Raw genomic sequence first — 18,198 nt, 5'->3', positions numbered from 1 at the left:
TGTCCTCTGCTGTGTAAGAAAAACGCAACAGCGGAAAACTTCTAAGCTCAGAGGGTGTAGAGGAGACCAATCTGAGCTTATGTATATCCTCCATGGTGGTTTCTCAATGCATGCTCCCTGCTAAGGTTTTTATCGCTGGCAGTGAGCTGCCAATTACTGTTTTTGTGGATAGTGGTTCAGCCACAAATCTCATTGATGAGGAGTTTGCGCGCACAGCATCTTTTAGGATTGAAAAACTGTCTCATCCTATCCGCGTGGTCACCATCAATGCTACTCCTCTCTCTCAGGGGGAGATTACTGAATTTGTGGCTGAGGTGAAACTCCACATTGGGGTTCTACATTCCGAGCGGGTTACATGTAAGGTGCTCAGGAATCTTCCTGCTCAGGTGGTTTTGGGTTTTCCTTGGTTGTCTATGCACAACCCGGTAATTGACTGGAAAACTCAGGACATAATTCGGTGGAGTGAGTTCTGCCAGGAGAATTGCCTGGCCACATGTGTGGCTGCGGTGACTTCAAGCATTCCGGAGTCACTTCAGGATTTTGTGGATGTGTTCTCTGAGAAGGGTTGTTCAGAGTTGCCGCGACATCGTCCCTATGACTGTTCTATCAGGTTCAAACCAGGGGCCAAGTTGTCTAAAGCAAGGATGTTTAACATGTCCGGTCTGGAGAGACAAGCGTTAAAAGATTATATTGCTGAATGCTTGAGCAAAGGGCACATCAGGCCGTCATCCTCGCCGGTGGCAGCTGGGTTCTTCTTCGTGAAGAAGAAAGATGGCGGATTATGCCCGTGTTTGGATTTCAGGGAGTTGAACCAGATTATGGTTCGTGATCCATACCCTATGCCACTGATACCAGATTTGTTCAACCAGGTGGCGGGTGCTAAGTGGTTAAACAAGCTTGACCTCAGGGGGGCGTACAACCTCATAAGAGTCCGTCAAGGTGATGAGTGGAAGACGGCTTTTAATACCCCTGATGGTCATTTTGAAAATTTGGTGATGCCATTTGGGTTGACTAATGCACCAGCAGTGTTACAACATTTCATCAATGATGTGTTCTCGCATGTTTTGGGGAAATTCGTTATGGTGTACCTAGATGACATTCTCATATATTCTTGCGACCGTGATGCTCATTTAGTGTTATGATCTGGTGGCCTAAGAGCAGCATGAGACGTACTCTGGAGAAGGTGGTACCTGTACTGACCGCAGACCCTGAACTTAACACCGCAACTAGAAGTAGCCGTGGAATGTACCTAACACTCCCTGGACATCTCGACACAGCCGGAGGACTAATTACCCCTAGAGATAGAAAAGGGAAAACTATCTTACCTCAGAGAAAATCCCCAAAGGATAGGCAGCCCCCCACAAATATTGACTGTGAGAGGAGAGGGAAAAACATACACAGACTGAAATCAGATTTTAGCAAAGGAGGCCACTTCTAGCTAAATAGAAAGGATAGGACAGAGTACTATGCGGTCAGTATTAAAACACTAGAAAATATCCACCACAGAAAATACAAAATCTCCACAGCTAACTAAAGATATGGAGGGTATATCTGCATCTCCAGAGATACCAGCTTGGCTAAACAAATCCTTATACAGACCAAGCTGGACAAGACAAAAACATGAAAAAGAACTGAACAATAAGGCCACAGCATGTGGACAGCAAAAATCAAGGCCAGAACTTATCTTTGTTGATATGAACAGCAAAACAGGAGAGACCAGGCAAGAATGTGAATCCTCCAGGAACAATGGACAACTGGCACTGACTAAAGGGTCAAGCAAGACTAAATAGCCCAGTCAGAATTGCAAAAAGTGAACACACCTGACAAATGCTGCGACTCAGAGACAGCAGCGCTACCACTTACAACCACCGGAGGGAGCCCAAGAGCAGAATTCACAAGAGTACCCCCCCCTTGAGGAGGGGTCACCGAACCCTCACCAGAGGCCCCAGGCCGATCCGGACGAGCCAAATGAAAGGCACGAACCAAATCCTCAGCATGAACATCGGAGGCAACAACCCAAGAATTATCCTCCTGGCCATAACCCTTCCATTTGACAAGATACTGAAGCTTCTGCCTCGAAAAACGAGAATCCAAAATCTTCTCAACCACATACTCCAACTCCCCATCAATCAACACCGGGGCAGGAGGATCAACAGAGGGAACAACGGACACCACATATTTCCGCAACAAAGATCTATGAAAAACATTATGGATGGAAAAAGAGGCTGGAAGGGCCAAACGAAAAGACACTGGATTGATAATCTCAGAAATCCTATAAGGGCCAATAAACCGAGGCTTAAACTTAGGGGAAGAAACCTTCATAGGAACATGACGGGAAGACAACCAGACCAAATCCCCAACCCGAAGCCGGGAACCAACACACCGACGACGGTTAGCAAAACGCTGAGCCCCCTCCTGAGACAACACCAAATTGTCAACAACATGAGCCCAAATTTGCTGCAACCTGTCAACCACAGAGTCCACCCCAGGACAATCAGAAGGCTCAACCTGCCCCGAAGAAAAACGAGAATGAAAACCAGAGTTAAAAAAGAAGGGTGAAACCAAGGAAGCAGAACTAGCCCAATTATTAAGGGCAAACTCGGCCAATGGCAAGAAAGCCACCCAATCATCCTGATCAGCAGACACAAAGCATCTCAAATTAGTTTCCAAAGTCTGATTAGTTCGCTCGGTTTGGCCATTTGTCTGAGGATGAAATGCGGAAGAAAAAGACAAATCAATGCCCAGCCTAGCACAAAAGGCCCGCCAAAACCTAGAAACAAACTGGGAACCTCTATCGGACACAATATTCTCCGGAATGCCATGCAAACGAACCACATGCTGAAAAAACAACGGAACCAAATCAGAAGAGGAAGGCAACTTGGGCAAAGGTACCAAATGAACCATCTTAGAAAACCGGTCACAAACCACCCAGATAACTGACATCCTCTGGGAAACCGGAAGATCCGAAATAAAATCCATAGAAATATGCGTCCAAGGCCTCTCAGGGACCGGCAAAGGCAAAAGCAACCCACTAGCGCGGGAACAGCAAGGCTTGGCCCGCGCACAAGTCCCACAGGACTGCACAAAAGAACGCACATCCCGTGACAAAGAAGGCCACCAAAAGGACCTACCAACCAAATCTCTGGTACCAAAAATCCCAGGATGACCAGCCAACACAGAACAATGAACCTCCGAAATCACTTTACTAGTCCATCTGTCAGGAACAAACAATTTCCCCACTGGACAGCGGTCAGGTTTATCAACCTGAAATTCCTGAAGAACCCGTCGTAAATCAGGGGAGATGGCAGAAAGAATCACCCCTTCCTTCAGAATGCCGACCGGCTCAAGGACCCCAGGAGAATCAGGCAAAAAGCTCCTAGAGAGTGCATCAGCCTTAACATTCTTAGAACCCGGAAGATACGAGACCACAAAATCAAAACGGGAGAAAAACAGGGACCATCGGGCCTGTCTAGGATTCAGCCGCTTGGCAGACTTGAGATAAATCAGATTCTTATGATCGGTCAAGACCACAATACGGTGCTTGGCCCCCTCAAGCCAATGTCGCCACTCCTCAAATGCCCACTTCATAGCCAACAACTCACGATTGCCGACATCATAATTGCGTTCCGCAGGCGAAAACTTTCGAGAAAAGAATGCACACGGTTTCATCAAGGAACCATCAGAATTCCTCTGAGACAAAACGGCCCCTGCCCCAATCTCAGAAGCGTCAACCTCAACCTGAAAAGGAAGAGAAACATCCGGCTGACGCAACACAGGGGCAGAAGTAAATCGGCGTTTAAGCTCCTGAAAGGCAGAAACAGCCGCAGAGGACCAATTCGTCACATCAGCGCCTTTCTTCGTCAAATCGGTCAGGGGTTTAACCACACTGGAGAAGTTGGCAATGAAACGGCGATAAAAATTAGCAAAGCCCAAAAATTTCTGAAGGCTCTTCACGGATGTGGGTTGGATCCAATCATGAATGGCCTGAACATTAACCGGATCCATTTCTATAGATGAGGGAGAAAAAATGAAGCCCAATAAAGAAATCTTCTGTACTCCAAAGAGGCACTTAGACCCCTTCACAAACAAGGCATTATCACGAAGGATCTGAAATACCATCCTGACTTGTTTCACATGAGACTCCCAATCATCTGAAAAAATCAAAATATCATCCAAATATACAATCATGAATTTATCAAGATAATTCTGAAATATATCATGCATGAAGGACTGAAACACAGATGGAGCATTAGAGAGTCCAAATGGCATCACAAGGTATTCAAAATGGCCTTCGGGCGTATTAAACGCAGTTTTCCATTCGTCACCCTGCTTAATACGAACAAGATTATATGCCCCTCGAAGGTCAATCTTAGTAAATCAACTAGCCCCCTTAATCCTAGCAAACAGATCAGAAAGCAAAGGCAAAGGGTATTGGAATTTGACCGTGATCTTATTCAAGAGGCGATAATCAATACAGGGTCTCAAGGAGCCATCTTTTTTGGCAACAAAAAAAATACCTGCTCCCAATGGTAAAGAAGATGGCCGAATATGCCCCTTCTCCAAGGACTCCTTAACATAGCTCCGCATGGCGGTATGTTCTGGCACAGACAGGTTGAAAAGTCGGCCCTTAGGGAACTTACAGCCTGGAATCAAGTCAATAGCACAATCACAGTCCCTATGCGGTGGAAGGGAACTGGACTTGGGCTCATTGAATACATCCTGGAAATCTGACAAAAACTCAGGAATTTCAGAAGAGGTGGAGGAGGCAATTGACATCAAAGGAACATCACCATGAACCCCCTGACAACCCCAACTAGTCACAGACATAGATTTCCAATCTAATACCGGATTATGCACCTGTAACCATGGGAAACCCAGCACAATAGCATCATGCAAATTATGCAACACCAGAAAACGACAATCTTCCTGATGGGCTGGCGCCATGCACATGGTCAGCTGTGTCCAAAACTGAGGTTTATTTTTAGCCAACGGTGTAGCATCAATGCCTCTCAAAGGAATAGGACTCTGCAAAGGCTGCAAGGGGAAACCACAACATCTGGCAAATTCTAAGTCCATAAAGTTTAGAGCGGCGTCTGAATCCACAAATGCCATGACAGAAAATGACGATAATGAGCAGATCAGGGTCACAGATAACAGAAATTTAGGTTGTACAGTACTGATGGTAACAGAACTAGCGATTCTCTTGGTACGCTTAGGGCAATCAGAAATAACATGAGCAGAATCGCCGCAGTAAAAACACAACCTATTCTGACGTCTGAATCCTTGTCGTTCAGCTCTAGACACAATCCTATCACACTGCATAGGCTCAGGACTCCGCTCGAAAGAAAATGCCATAGTGTGCACAACTCTGCGCTCGCGCAAGCGCCGATCAATCTGAATGGCCAGAGACATAGAATCACTCAGACCAACAGGGGTGGGGAACCCCACCATAACATCTTTAATGGATTCAGAAAGACCCTTTCTGAAAATTGCCGCCAAGGCATCCTCATTCCATTTAGTCAGTACAGACCATTTTCTAAACTTCTGGCAATATGATTCTGCCGCTTCTTGACCCTGACACAGGGCCAACAAGGTCTTCTCAGCATGATCCACTGAATTAGGTTCATCATACAATAACCCAAGCGCCTGAAAAAAGGTGTCTACATTAAGCAACGCCAGATTCCCAGGTTCCAGGGCAAATGCCCAATCCTGGGGGTCACCACGCAGCAGACATATAACAATTTTAACCTGCTGGATGGGATCAGCAGAGGAACGGGGTTTCAGAGCAAAAAACAGTTTACAGTTATTTTTAAAGCTCAGAAATTTGGACCTATCCCCAAAAAACAAATCAGGAGTTGGAATTCTAGGCTCTAAAACTGGAGTCTGAACGATATAATCGGAAATACCCTGTACTCTAGCAGCAAGTTGATCCACACGAGAAGCCAATCCCTGAACATCCATACCAGCGCCGAACTCCTGAGCCACCCAGAGGTAAAGAGGGAAGAAAAAAAAACAAAAAAAACACAACAGACTACAGAAAAAAAAATGGCTCAGCACTTTCCTTCCCTTCTTCTGAGATGCGGTTAACTCATTGTGGGCCAGTTGTACTGTTATGATCTGGTGGCCTAAGAGCAGCATGAGACGTACTCTGGAGAAGGTGGTACCTGTACTGACCGCAGACCCTGAACTTAACACCGCAACTAGAAGTAGCCGTGGAATGTACCTAACACTCCCTGGACATCTCGACACAGCCGGAGGACTAATTACCCCTAGAGATAGAAAAGGGAAAACTATCTTGCCTCAGAGAAAATCCCCAAAGGATAGGCAGCCCCCCACAAATATTGACTGTGAGAGGAGAGGGAAAAACATACACAGACTGAAATCAGATTTTAGCAAAGGAGGCAACTTCTAGCTAAATAGAAAGGATAGGACAGAGTACTATGCGGTCAGTATTAAAACACTAGAAAATATCCACCACAGAAAATACAAATTCTCCACAGCTAACTAAAGATATAGAGGGTATATCTGCATCTCCAGAGATACCAGCTTGGCTAAACAAATCCTTATACAGGCAAAGCTGGACAAGACAAAAACATGAAAAAGAACTGAACAATAAGGCCACAGCATGTGGACAGCAAAAATCAAGGCCAGAACTTATCTTTGTTGATATGAACAGCAAAACAGGAGAGACCAGGCAAGGATGTGAATCCTCCAGGAACAATGGACAACTGGCACTGACTAAAGGATCAAGCAAGACTAAATAGCCCAGTCAGAATTGCAAAAAGTGAACACACCTGACAAATGCTGCGACTCAGAGACAGCAGCGATACCACTTACAACCACCGGAGGGAGCCCAAGAGCAGAATTCACAACATTTAGATCATGTCAGGCAGGTGTTACAGCTTCTCAGAGAGAATAAGCTGTATGCTAAACTTGAGAAATGTGTATTTTTTGTTCAGGAGTTGCCTTTCTTGGGTTATATTGTGTCTGCTTCTGGTTTTAAAATGGACGCCGCTAAGGTGCAAGCGGTGCTGCATTGGGAACGTCCTGATAACCTGAAAGCACTTCAGTGGTTCCTTGGGTTTTCTAACTACTATATGAAATTTATCAAGGATTTTTCCATCATTGCTAAACCGCTAACTGACATGACTAAAAAGGGTACCAATTTCTCCGTTTGGCCTGAGGCTGCTGTGCGCGCATTTGAATTTCTTAAGAGCAGTTTTGTTTCAGCCCCCATTCTTGTGCATCCAGACGTATCAAAACCCTTTGTTGTGGAAGTCGATGCGTCTGAGGTTGGTGTGGGAGCGGTACTATCTCAAGGCTCATCTTTGAGTGGTTTGCGTCCGTGCGCCTATTTCTCCAAGAAACTGTCGTCCGCCGAACGTAACTACGATATCGGCAACAGGGAGTTGTTGGCAATCAAGTTGGCCTTTGAGGAATGGCGACACTTCTTGGAGGGGTCGGTACATCAAGTTACTGTTATTACTGATCATAAGAATCTGCTGTATTTGGAGTCAGCCAAGTGTCTGTCCCCCAGGCAGGCTCGCTGGGCATTGTTTTTCACACGGTTCAATTTTGTTGTCACTTACAGACCGGGGTCTAAAAACACCAAGGCGGATGCTCTGTCCAGGTGTTTTCCGGGGGGAGAACCTCGGGAGGATCCAGTACCCATCCTCCAAAAGGGTGTTGTGGTTTCGGCTCTCACTACCGAGGTTGAGGCTGAGATTGCCGAGGCTCAGGAGGAGGTACCATCTGAGCTTCCCATCAACAAATCTTTTGTACCGCTTCATCTCCGCTTAAAGGTTTTGGCGGAGCATCATGATGCTGTCCTGGCTGGCCACCCAGGGGTTAGAGGTACCTTGGAGTTGGTGTCACGTCGGTTTTGGTGGCCCAAGATCCGACAGGACGTGGTCTCATACGTGTCAGCTTGTACCACGTGCTCTAGGGCTAAGACGCCCCGCTCCAGTCCTGTTGGCACACTACTTCCTCTTGAAGTACCTAGTAAGCCATGGACGGAAATCTCCATGGATTTCATCACTGATTTGCCCTCATCAGCTGGGAACACGGTCATCTTGGTGATTGTTGATCGGTTTTCTAAAATGTCGCACTTTGTGTCTTTGCCTTCGTTGCCTAACGCTAAGACTCTGGCTCAGGTATTTGTGCAGGAGGTGGTCAGACTTCATGGGGTTCCATCTGACATCGTGTCTGATAGGGGGTCTCAGTTTGTGGCAAAATTTTGGAAAGCATTTTGCTCACGGCTGGGGATCAAGTTGTCTCATTCTTCGGCGTTCCATCCTCAGTCAAATGGTCAGACTGAGCGTATGAACCAAAATTTGGAACAGTACCTACGCTGCTTTGTCTCTGATAACCAGGAGGAGTGGTCTACCTTTCTTCCTTTGGCTGAGTTTGCCATCAATAATCACCGCCAGGAGTCGTCTGGGGAGCCTCCGTTTTTTTGTGTTTACGGGCTACATCCTCAATTTTGTACCTTGAGTCAGAGGGGCTCTTCCGGAGTTCCGGAGGAGGATCAGTTAGGAGCACAATTGTCATCAGTCTGGAGGAGAGTTAAACAGCGCCTGTTGAGTGTGGGTGCTAGGTACAAACGTGTGGCTGACAGTAGGCGTGTGCCAGGTCCGGACCTGAGTGTGGATGACTGGGTGTGGTTATCCACAAAAAACATAAGACTCAAAATACCGTCCCTTAAATTGGGTCCACGGTTTATTGGTCCATTTAGGGTCACCGCCGTCATTAACCCAGTAGCGTACCGATTGGAGCTCCCTACGGTGTATAAGATACACAACGTGTTCCACAGGTCTCTTCTAAAGAAGGTGGTGGGTTCTGTGGACGCAGCGCCTATGCCACCTCCAGTCTTGGTGGATGGTAATTTGGAGTTTGAAGTCTCCAAGGTGGTTGACTCTCGTGTATTGCATCGCACTTTACAGTACTTGGTACACTGGCATGGTTATGGGCCTGAGGAGAGGTCCTGGGTACCAGCCTCGGATATTTATGCGGATCGGCTGGTCAGGTTTTTTCATCGTCGCCATCCAGACAAGCCGGGTCCTATAAGTCGTGAGGGCCCTGGGGTCCCTCGTAGAAGGCGGGGTACTGTCGTGTCGGATGCTGTTCAGACCAGGTTACTCGACAGACAGCGGTAATTCCGCTTTTGACCACTATTTGCTCATTGGCGTCGGCTAGATTTTATCTAGCTGTTCCGGGGTTAATTTACCTGATCCTCGGATTGCCTTTAAATAGTTCTCCTGATCATTGGGCGTCGCCGATTATAGCTTCTGTCTTGTGCGTTGTTATCTCGGTCTGGAGTGTAGAGCTGGTTCTTGGAGATTCGTTGCTGGTGGTGTATTTTACTTTGTCTTATTTTCTCCTTCCTATATTTGTATTTATTTTGCCCTGCACATTTATAGTGTATTCCTGAGTGACTGCGGCGTGGTGTATATTTTCCTTTATCCTTGTCTGTGCTAACTGTGGGTATTGGTGTATTACCTCTTCATTGGGTGGTGGGCGGAGGTTTCAGCCTAGGGTTGAAACAGGAGACAGGGTGAGGTTCGAGGCCTGGACATGCACACCATCAGTGTAAACTCCAGGTAGAGGGTCAGTCAGGATTTCCCTAGTCTGAGGGAAATTGCAGGGGCCTGGGTTATTAGCTCTCGCTCACCTAGTCTCCCCGTGACAGTATCTCCTTCTCACCCAGCATCTTACTTATGGTTTTGTAGCCCATTCCAGCTTTGTTCAGGTCTATAATGATTAATTGAGTCTGTGGATAGGAGTCTTATATAAAGTTAACTATGTAAGACAGCTGTCTTTAATGCAGGTAACGAGTTGATTAATAGCATCTAACTGGTCTGCAGGAGCCAGAACTCTTAATGGTTGGTAGGGGATAAAATACTTATTTCTCACTGGAAAATGCTAATAAATTTATATAATTTATACAATGTGATTTTCTGGATTTTATTTTTGATATTATGTCTCTCAATGTTAAAATTAACCTACCCTTAAAATTATAGACTGTTCATATCTTTGTCAAAATCAGCAAGGGATCAAATAATTATTTCCTTCACTGTACATGTACATCTTATTTCAGGAAAGATTTAGGCTAACAATCCCATAAGTTAGTTTTATGCAAAAACATTTAGAGGAATAGCTGTAGTGCCCAATACCCTGCAGAAAGTGAAGTTGTTTATACTCCAGATGCAGAAATTCCTCCACCTTGTAGGCCAATGAAAAGCCCAATAAATGGAAGGTCCTGGGTTTGATAAATTCCAAACAAAAGTACTGGTCTAATTTCATCATACACAATCACATGCAACTTTTACAGTCTTGTCTTAATACCCACCATCTTCTATTTAGGAAATCCAAAGCTTGTCAGTTGGATGAACTCCTTCACCCCCTACATCTCCAATGCTTCTGGGCCAGATGAGGTGTTCTCGAAAACTCTTTGTTCCTCAAATTATAAACTCTTAGATAAGCTACCCCCACCAAATTCAATAATCGCCTATTCCAAAAATCATATCATACCTAATCCATTTAGTCTGAAACTTCTAGTTTGGGCTAGTTCTCTTTCCTCTAGCCCCTTGTAATCAAAGCCGGCTTTGTTGCCTACTAACATCCATCCTCTTCACCCAAACAACTAAAAGAAATTCAAGACTGATAAGTTTTGCTTCTTCCATACCCCCTGAAAAAAATCAAATCCAAATATGACATAAGCAGCCCACCATCCAGACCAATAAACCTGTTAACTTACTGTTTGCAGCAGTATAAATAGTAACGAATGGAAATGGAGGCACAGACAGTGAAGTTCACATTCGTTTTTATTGTAATTTAACGTGGAACCTTGAGAGCACGGTCCGGGGGGCTCCGAGGGGGGCGTGACTACGTGAGCCCCTGACACCCCTGGTAAGACCCCACGAATAGGGTCAGAATGGGATGCCTGGGGACATGGGTGCTACCTCCAGTTAGACCCTGGACTCGTGGTAGCTGACCCAGCGGGAAGGACAAGCAAGGTTAGTGGGTGACGTAGAGCTAACCGGTGGGTACCGGGGGTACAGGTAGAAACTGGTTCCAGCGATACTGATGTTGTCCAGAGGTTCAAGTAGCTGAATGGCAGGATGAGATGGAACTGGAGTAGGCAGATTGGAGATCATCCAGGAAAGCCAGGTAATGGGTAGCAGATAGTCTGTGGAGACAAACAGTGTAAACGGAGAACTTCAGAAACAGAAGCACATGCTAGCAGGAACTGGAAGTTAGCAACTGAGGATACTTGCTGCTCTGGCACCCTCTCTATGGTGGAGGGGCTATAAATAGTAATAATTAACACGCCATTGGTCAGAAGCACTTTTTGGAAAATGTGCACTGTCTCTTTAAGAGACCGGGAGCGAGCGCACGCACAACCTAAGCATGCAGCCCGAGGACCTGCTGGCTGCATGCCAGAAAGCAGAGGAGGAAGGGGAAGCAGAGGCCCTGTCAGGACAGCATGGAGCCGGCACAGAGCGAGAGTCCCGACGGGACCCGGCGAAGGTACAGGGACCGGACCGGGTGTAACATAAATTATAATAAGCACTGCTTAATGCAAGGATATTAATGGATGTTTTAGAACAGCACACGGTAGAGAAGGAAGAAAAGGAAAATAAGCAATGCTTCTCCATCTCTACTTAACTGAGTGCTGATAGGTAGAGCAACATTTAGCACGGTCAGCTAAACCAAGGAAAATTCTGGTAGACAGCGGTGATGTACAGGAATGAGTTGTTGCCAAACAGTGCACTGGCACTGAGCAGCTCTGCAGATCGGCTTGATAGGTCCTCCAAAAATAAATAAATTTAAATTCCTTTAGAACTGGCAACTGCTCTTTGAAGAGTGCCACCCTCTGAACTAGAATTCCAAATCTATTATTAATTATGGCTGTGATAAAGGATGTCAATTAGGCCTAATTCAAATTACACTCTAAAAACATTATCCCGATATTTACTGTAAAGTAAACATAGAGATGCTAAAATAGCGTCTGACATATTTAGATCTAGATATTATTTTTACTAAATGGAAAACTGTGACCTTCTACCCTTTACAACAGGAAACCAGAAAACACAGAATGATACTCAAGTATTCATATTTGGATCTCTCTGAACAAAGATAATGCCATGATTACATTTATATTAGATTTTGTATTATTTTTGGTACATGTTAGTTAAGAAAGTGCTCAGTAACTGTCAGAATGAGACAAAGACCAGATGTTTCAAAGCCCGTAAAAAAGTAATTAAATATATAAATATTGGAAAGATGTTAAATTTCAAGTCAGTTTTAGGGTAGTTTTTAAAATGTATCAAGTGGTTTACTATTACTACTACTCACTGGAGATCTTTGTTGGTCATTGAAACCATGACAAAATTCATGACAGCGGCCTTGTATGGTTATTCTAAAAGAAACAGACAATGTAAAAGTCAGAGAGTTGTAATAAACCTTTCGAAGATTAAAGACAACTCCTGAATGGCATTTCTTCATATTAAGGGTTGGCATTCTCACTGATGTGTACATGATATCTTGTAATCCGAATGGTTATTTATGGTGCATTGCCACTGTAGAGTAACCATACATTGATACGCAATCTCTGTAAAGCTAGTATTAGGGATTGCTACCATATAAGACACAAAAAGAAAAGGCAAATTACTCATCTTGATTTCAACAAAATGTTTTAAGAGAATATTAAACTTAAAATAAAATGTACACCAACATATCCACTTTTGTGCACAAAAGCTGCAACAAACCCGCACTCTATCATGCAGCCACAGGGACTCAAATATAATATAAAAGCACACCCAGATGCTTGGATAACACCCGGGTATGCTTGGACAATACGTTATCAAGGCACATTCGCTCATCACTAACTGTGACTAAATGTGCTAAATAACAAGTTGGTGGAAAGCCAAGCCCGCATACATCCCTCGTAGCATGAGTCAGCAGTATGCTATGCTATGTTGCCTAGCTGGGCAAGTCTTTGTTTTTTGGGTTCTTTTTTGTTTGTTAAAGTTTTGGTTGAAAATAAAGCCCCATGTGTTAGGGCTAGAGGAATGTACAAAGTAAATATAGAGGTTTTATTATAATAGATGCGTTAGCAGCCCGGGGTCCACCGTGCAGGAGAACCTGCTGCTAGCAAACGGCGGAAATATATGGCGGTATGAGCTAACCCTGTTACTTCACAGAGTAGCCGAAACTCAAAGCACTGCGCACTGTTAGACTTCACAGTGGCACAGGCTAACTACTCAACTGGGAGCAGTCAGTGGTCATGCATGCACACAAACTCCTCGCCGGAGGTGCCAGCATTCTAGAGGCTTATTTCAGCCAGGTCCCTGAATACATTCACACAAAATCTCCTCGCCGGAGGTGCCAGCATTCTAGGGGCTTATTTCAGCTGGGTCCCTGAACACAAACTCACATGACCACACTGGCGCAAAGCACATAACATAGAACAATACTAGCACATGGCCGTGCGGCCATGCGAGCCTTACATAGTTGCAGCACGTACAGGACCTTCCTAGAAGGACCAATGAGAGGCTGCCACAGAGCGTGAGCACCTACAGGACCTTCCTGAAGGACCAATGGCCTTAGTTGCAGTATCTGATCATGTGACCCTCGATCTCCACTGAGAGATCTTACTCTGGGCATGCTCAGAATGAGAAAAGCAGGACTTAGTCCCAGAAGCATCTGCTCGCCGCTGCCCAGCACTGACTTCCATGGCAGAAGCAGGAAAAGCAGCAGTAACTCTTTGTACAGAGTCAGACTGAGCGAGACGCTGAGACCGACGTCTCCGCTGAGCAGGCTCCACTGTGGCAGAAGAAGAATGGGAGACCGCAGCGGAGATGGCCCGAGATTCCCCCTGTGCAGAGGCGGGAACTCGACCCCTAACATAACCCCCCTCCTAGGGCCCCCCTTCTTGGGCCTCGCTACGTTCGAAGGCAGCAATGAGCTGCGGAGCCCGAATGTGCTCAGCAGGCTCCCAGGACCTATCCTCAGGACCGTAACCTTTCCAGTCCACCAAATAAAATTTTTTGCCACGAACCACCTTGCACCCCAAAATAGCGTTCACCTCGTAATCATCCGTAGACGAACCCGATGTCCCGGCAGATGACTCAGAAAACCGGGACATGTATACGGGCTTAAGGAGGGACACATGAAAGGTGTCGGTGATACCAAGGTGTGGAGGAAGGGCTAGATGGTAGACCACAGGATTAACCTGTTCGAGGACCTTGAAGGGACCCAAGTAGCGAGGTGCAAACTTAGTGGACTCAACACGCAGCCTGATGTTACAAGTGGAGAGCCACACTAAGTTGCCAGGAGCAAAGGTCGGGGCAGGGGGCTGATGTGCATCGGCGGAGGACCTCATTCTCTCCTTGGAGGCCCGGATGGCATCCTGAGTGCGGTCCCAAATGTCTCGTGCCTCCACTGCCCAGTCTGCCACCCTGGAGTCAGCAAAGGACATGGGCATAGGCACAGGAACCCGCGGATGTTGGCCGTAATTAAGGAGGAAAGGAGTCTGACCGGTGGAGTCGGCTACAGTGTTGTTAAGGGCAAACTCAGCCCACGGTAACAAGGATGCCCAGTCATCCTGCCTGGCAGAAACAAAATGTCGTAAATAAGTGACCAGAGTCTGATTGGCCCTCTCAACCAACCCATTCGTCTCAGGATGATAAGCCGGGGAGAGATTTAACTCAATACTGAGTAGACGACAAAGCTCCCTCCAGAATCGAGACACAAACTGGGGACCCCGGTCACTGACAATCTTGTCCGGCATACCGTGTAAGCGAAAGATATGCTTGATGAACAAGGCTGCCAGAGTCCTTGCAGAAGGTAGCCGTGGAAGAGGCACCAAAAGAAGAAATTTTGGAAAAATGGTCAGTGATCACCCAGATAATGGTGCAGTTACGAGACTTGGGTAAGCCCACCACAAAGTCCATCCCGACCATCTCCCAGGGCCTGTCCGCCACCGGCAGAGGGTAAAGCAACCCAACTGGCCATAGCCGAGGGGACTTGTTCTTGGCGCAAGAGACAAACGCCCGAACATAGTCTGCGACATCACGAGCCATATGCGGCCACAAGTATGTCCTCGCCAGTAGCTCTGATGTCCTTTTGGAACCAAAATGTCCACCCACCCTGGAAGAGTGTGCCCAAGAGAGAACCTCCGGTTGCAAACTGGATGGTACAAAAGTCTTGCCCGGAGGCACAGACTCTAGCGAAACCGGGGCCACAGTCCTCAGGCTCTCAGTGGGGACAATAAGCCAAGGCTCCTCTTCCTCCTCCACAGATGATACAACGGAGTGAGAGAGAGCATCGGCATGAATGTTCTTCTCCCCAGAAAGAAAATGGAGGGTGAAATGAAACCGGGAGAAGAACAAGGACCATCTGGCCTGGCGAGAATTTAACCGTTGGGCTGTCTGCAGGTACACCAAATTTTTATGATCTGTGTTATGATCCGGTGGTAGGATCTCAAAACTGACCTGACACATATAACCAGAATGATAGGACAAGTTCTGGGGATGTGGAAGCTATACTGACCGCAATCCTGAACCTATCCAACACACTAAAGGCAGCCGTGGAGCGTTACCTAAAAACCTAGACGCCTCTTCACAGCCTGAGAAACTGACTGCCCCTAGAGAGAAAGCAAAGACCTCACTTGCCTCAGAGAAATAACCCCAAAGTTATAGACAGCCCCCCACAAATAATAACGGTGAGTTAAGGGGAAAATGCAAACGTAGAAATGAAACAGGTTTAGCAAATGAGGCCCGCTAACACTAGATAGACAGAAAATAGATAGGAGTCTGTGCGGTCAGTACAAAAACTATCAAAAATAAACTACGCAGAGAATACAAGAACCCCCACACCGACTCACGATGTGAGGGGTGCCCTCTGCACCCCAGAACTAACCAGCAAGCAAAAAATCACATAAAAGCGAACTGGACTGAACTCATCATATACTGAGAAACATTTTCAAGGAAATAATGAGCAAAATGAACAAGCAAACTTAGCTTCTCCAGCAGGAGACTGGTCACAAGGAATATTCAGGAGAGTTCAGAGTCAGGACTGAATACACCGACAGCAGGCAACAAATGAAGGTCCAGGTGAGTTAAATAGGCCCAACATAGAAGGAAATGAAGCAGCTGAGCCCAGCCATATCGCTAAAGGCCACCAGAGGGAGCCCAAGATCAAACTCACACAGTACCACTCATGACCACAGGAGGGAGCCCGAGAACGGAATTCACAACAGATCTGTGAAGACTTGGAAGGGAAAACGAGCTCCCTCCAAGAGATGTCTCCACTCTGAGAAAGCCAACTTCATGGCTAGCAACTCCCTGTCCCTGATGGAATAATTCCTCTCTGCTGGTGAGAAGGTCTTAGAAAAGAAGAAGCAAGGATGCTTCCGACCTTGAGCATCCTTTTGGAAGTGGACTGCTCCAGCACCAACGGATCAGGCATCCACCTCCATGACAAAAGGCTTATCTAGATCGGGTCGATGTAGGATGGGAGCGCTAGCGAAGTGTGACTTTATGGAGTTAAAGGCCTTGGAGACCTCCTCAGACCACAATTTGGGATTTGCTCCCTTCTTGGTGAGGGCAACAAAGGGAGCTACCAAAGTTGAGAAGTGCGGAATGAACTGGTGATAATAATTAATGAACCCTTTAAAGCGCTGCACCGCTTTAAGAGAATGGGGTTCCTGCCAGTCCATCACAGCCTGTAGTTTGGCAGGATCCATAGCCAATCCCTGGGCGGAGATGATATAGCCTAGGAAAGGTAAGGACTCCTGCTCGAACATACACTTCTCCAACTTGGCATACAGGGAGTTTGCCCATAGGAGGTCGAAGACTTTGCAAACATCTCTCCGGTGGGAGTCAATATCTAGAGAGAAGATGAGAATATCATCCAGATAGACTACGACCGAGGTGGAGAGCATATCCCGGAAGATGTTGTTCACAAAGTTGTGGAAAACGTTTGGGGCATTACAGAGCCCGAAGGGCATCACCAGATATTCATAGTGCACATCCCTGGTGTTAAAAGCCGTCTTCCATTCATCCCCCTCCCGGATGCGAATCAGGTTGTAAGCACCCCGCAGATCTAATTTAGTAAATTCCCTTGCTCCCCAAAGCCTATCGAAGAGCTCAGATATCAAGGGCAAAGGATACTTATTCTTAACGGTGATGGCGTTAAGACCCCTGTAATCTATGCATGGACGCAGTTCCCCATTCTTCTTCTGCACGAAGAAGAACCCAGCCCCAGCAGGTGACACTGACTTCCTGATGAGCCCTCTTGCCAGATTCTCTTGAATGTACTGAGACATTGCTTCCGTCTCTGGGAGAGATAATGGATAGACTCGACCCCGGGGAGGCTCAGCACCAGGAAAGAGGTCAATAGGACAGTCATAGGGGCAATGATGTGGATGGGTCTCCGCTGCCTTTTTGGAGAACACGTCCGCATAAGACAAATACTGCTTGGGGAGAGAGGATAGATCTGCGGGTACCTCTGTACTAGCAACCTGAATGCACTCCCTCTGACACCTACCCCCACAAGATTCACCCCATCTCAAAATTCTGCCTGAGGACCACTCGATATGAGGAGAGTGGTATCGTAGCCAAGGTATCCCCAACAGGACCTCATCAATTCCCTCAGGAATGACGAGCAGAGATATAATCTCCTGATGGGATGGCGACATGGACAGAGTCAAAGGGATGGTCTGGTGTGTTATCTGTGAGGGCAGTGTCGACCCATTCACCACTCGTACCGTTACTGGTTGAGCTAGCATAACCAGGGGTATTGCGTGACATTGGGCGAAGGCAGAAGACATAAAATTGCCCTCCACCCCTGCATCCACTCAGAGCTCTACCGAGTGGGTGGATGAGCCTATAATAATTGTCCCCTTAAAGGACAATTTGGAGGCAAACGTCACCGTGTCTAGTGTACCTCCACCTACTACCACTAGACGCTGACGTTTCCTCGACCACTGGGAACATCTGGTGGCAAGATGTCCTGACTGCTGGCAAACATGTCAGACCTTGAGTGCACAAGCGGTCCGGGACTTAGATCCCGCTCGTGACACTTCCATGGCCTCATGTGACTCAGGAACCAGGACTGGAGATTCGAGAGGTTTGGCAAAGGTGGGAGCCAGCAGAAACCTCTGCCTACACTGGGCTCGCTCTAACCTCCACT

General features: G+C 46.6%; 1 long non-coding RNA gene across 1 annotated transcript in view; it reads right to left on the bottom strand.

Moving 5' to 3' along the window:
* Positions 1 to 10,927: 10,927 nt before the first annotated feature.
* The window catches only part of LOC143783525 (uncharacterized), a 106,686-nt gene continuing 99,415 nt past the window's right edge, over positions 10,928 to 18,198 (bottom strand). The window contains exons 2-3 of the long non-coding RNA XR_013217232.1: positions 12,358 to 12,421; positions 10,928 to 11,188 (exon numbers count right to left, since the gene is read on the bottom strand). This is a non-coding gene — a long non-coding RNA (uncharacterized LOC143783525). The remainder of the gene's footprint in view (positions 11,189 to 12,357; positions 12,422 to 18,198) is intronic.

This window comes from Ranitomeya variabilis, chromosome 6 (genome assembly GCF_051348905.1).
Source record: "Ranitomeya variabilis isolate aRanVar5 chromosome 6, aRanVar5.hap1, whole genome shotgun sequence".
In the NCBI taxonomy this organism is placed as follows: domain Eukaryota; kingdom Metazoa; phylum Chordata; class Amphibia; order Anura; family Dendrobatidae; genus Ranitomeya; species Ranitomeya variabilis.
Note: the sequence above shows the minus strand (reverse complement) of the source record. Positions and strands in the feature narration are given on the sequence as shown.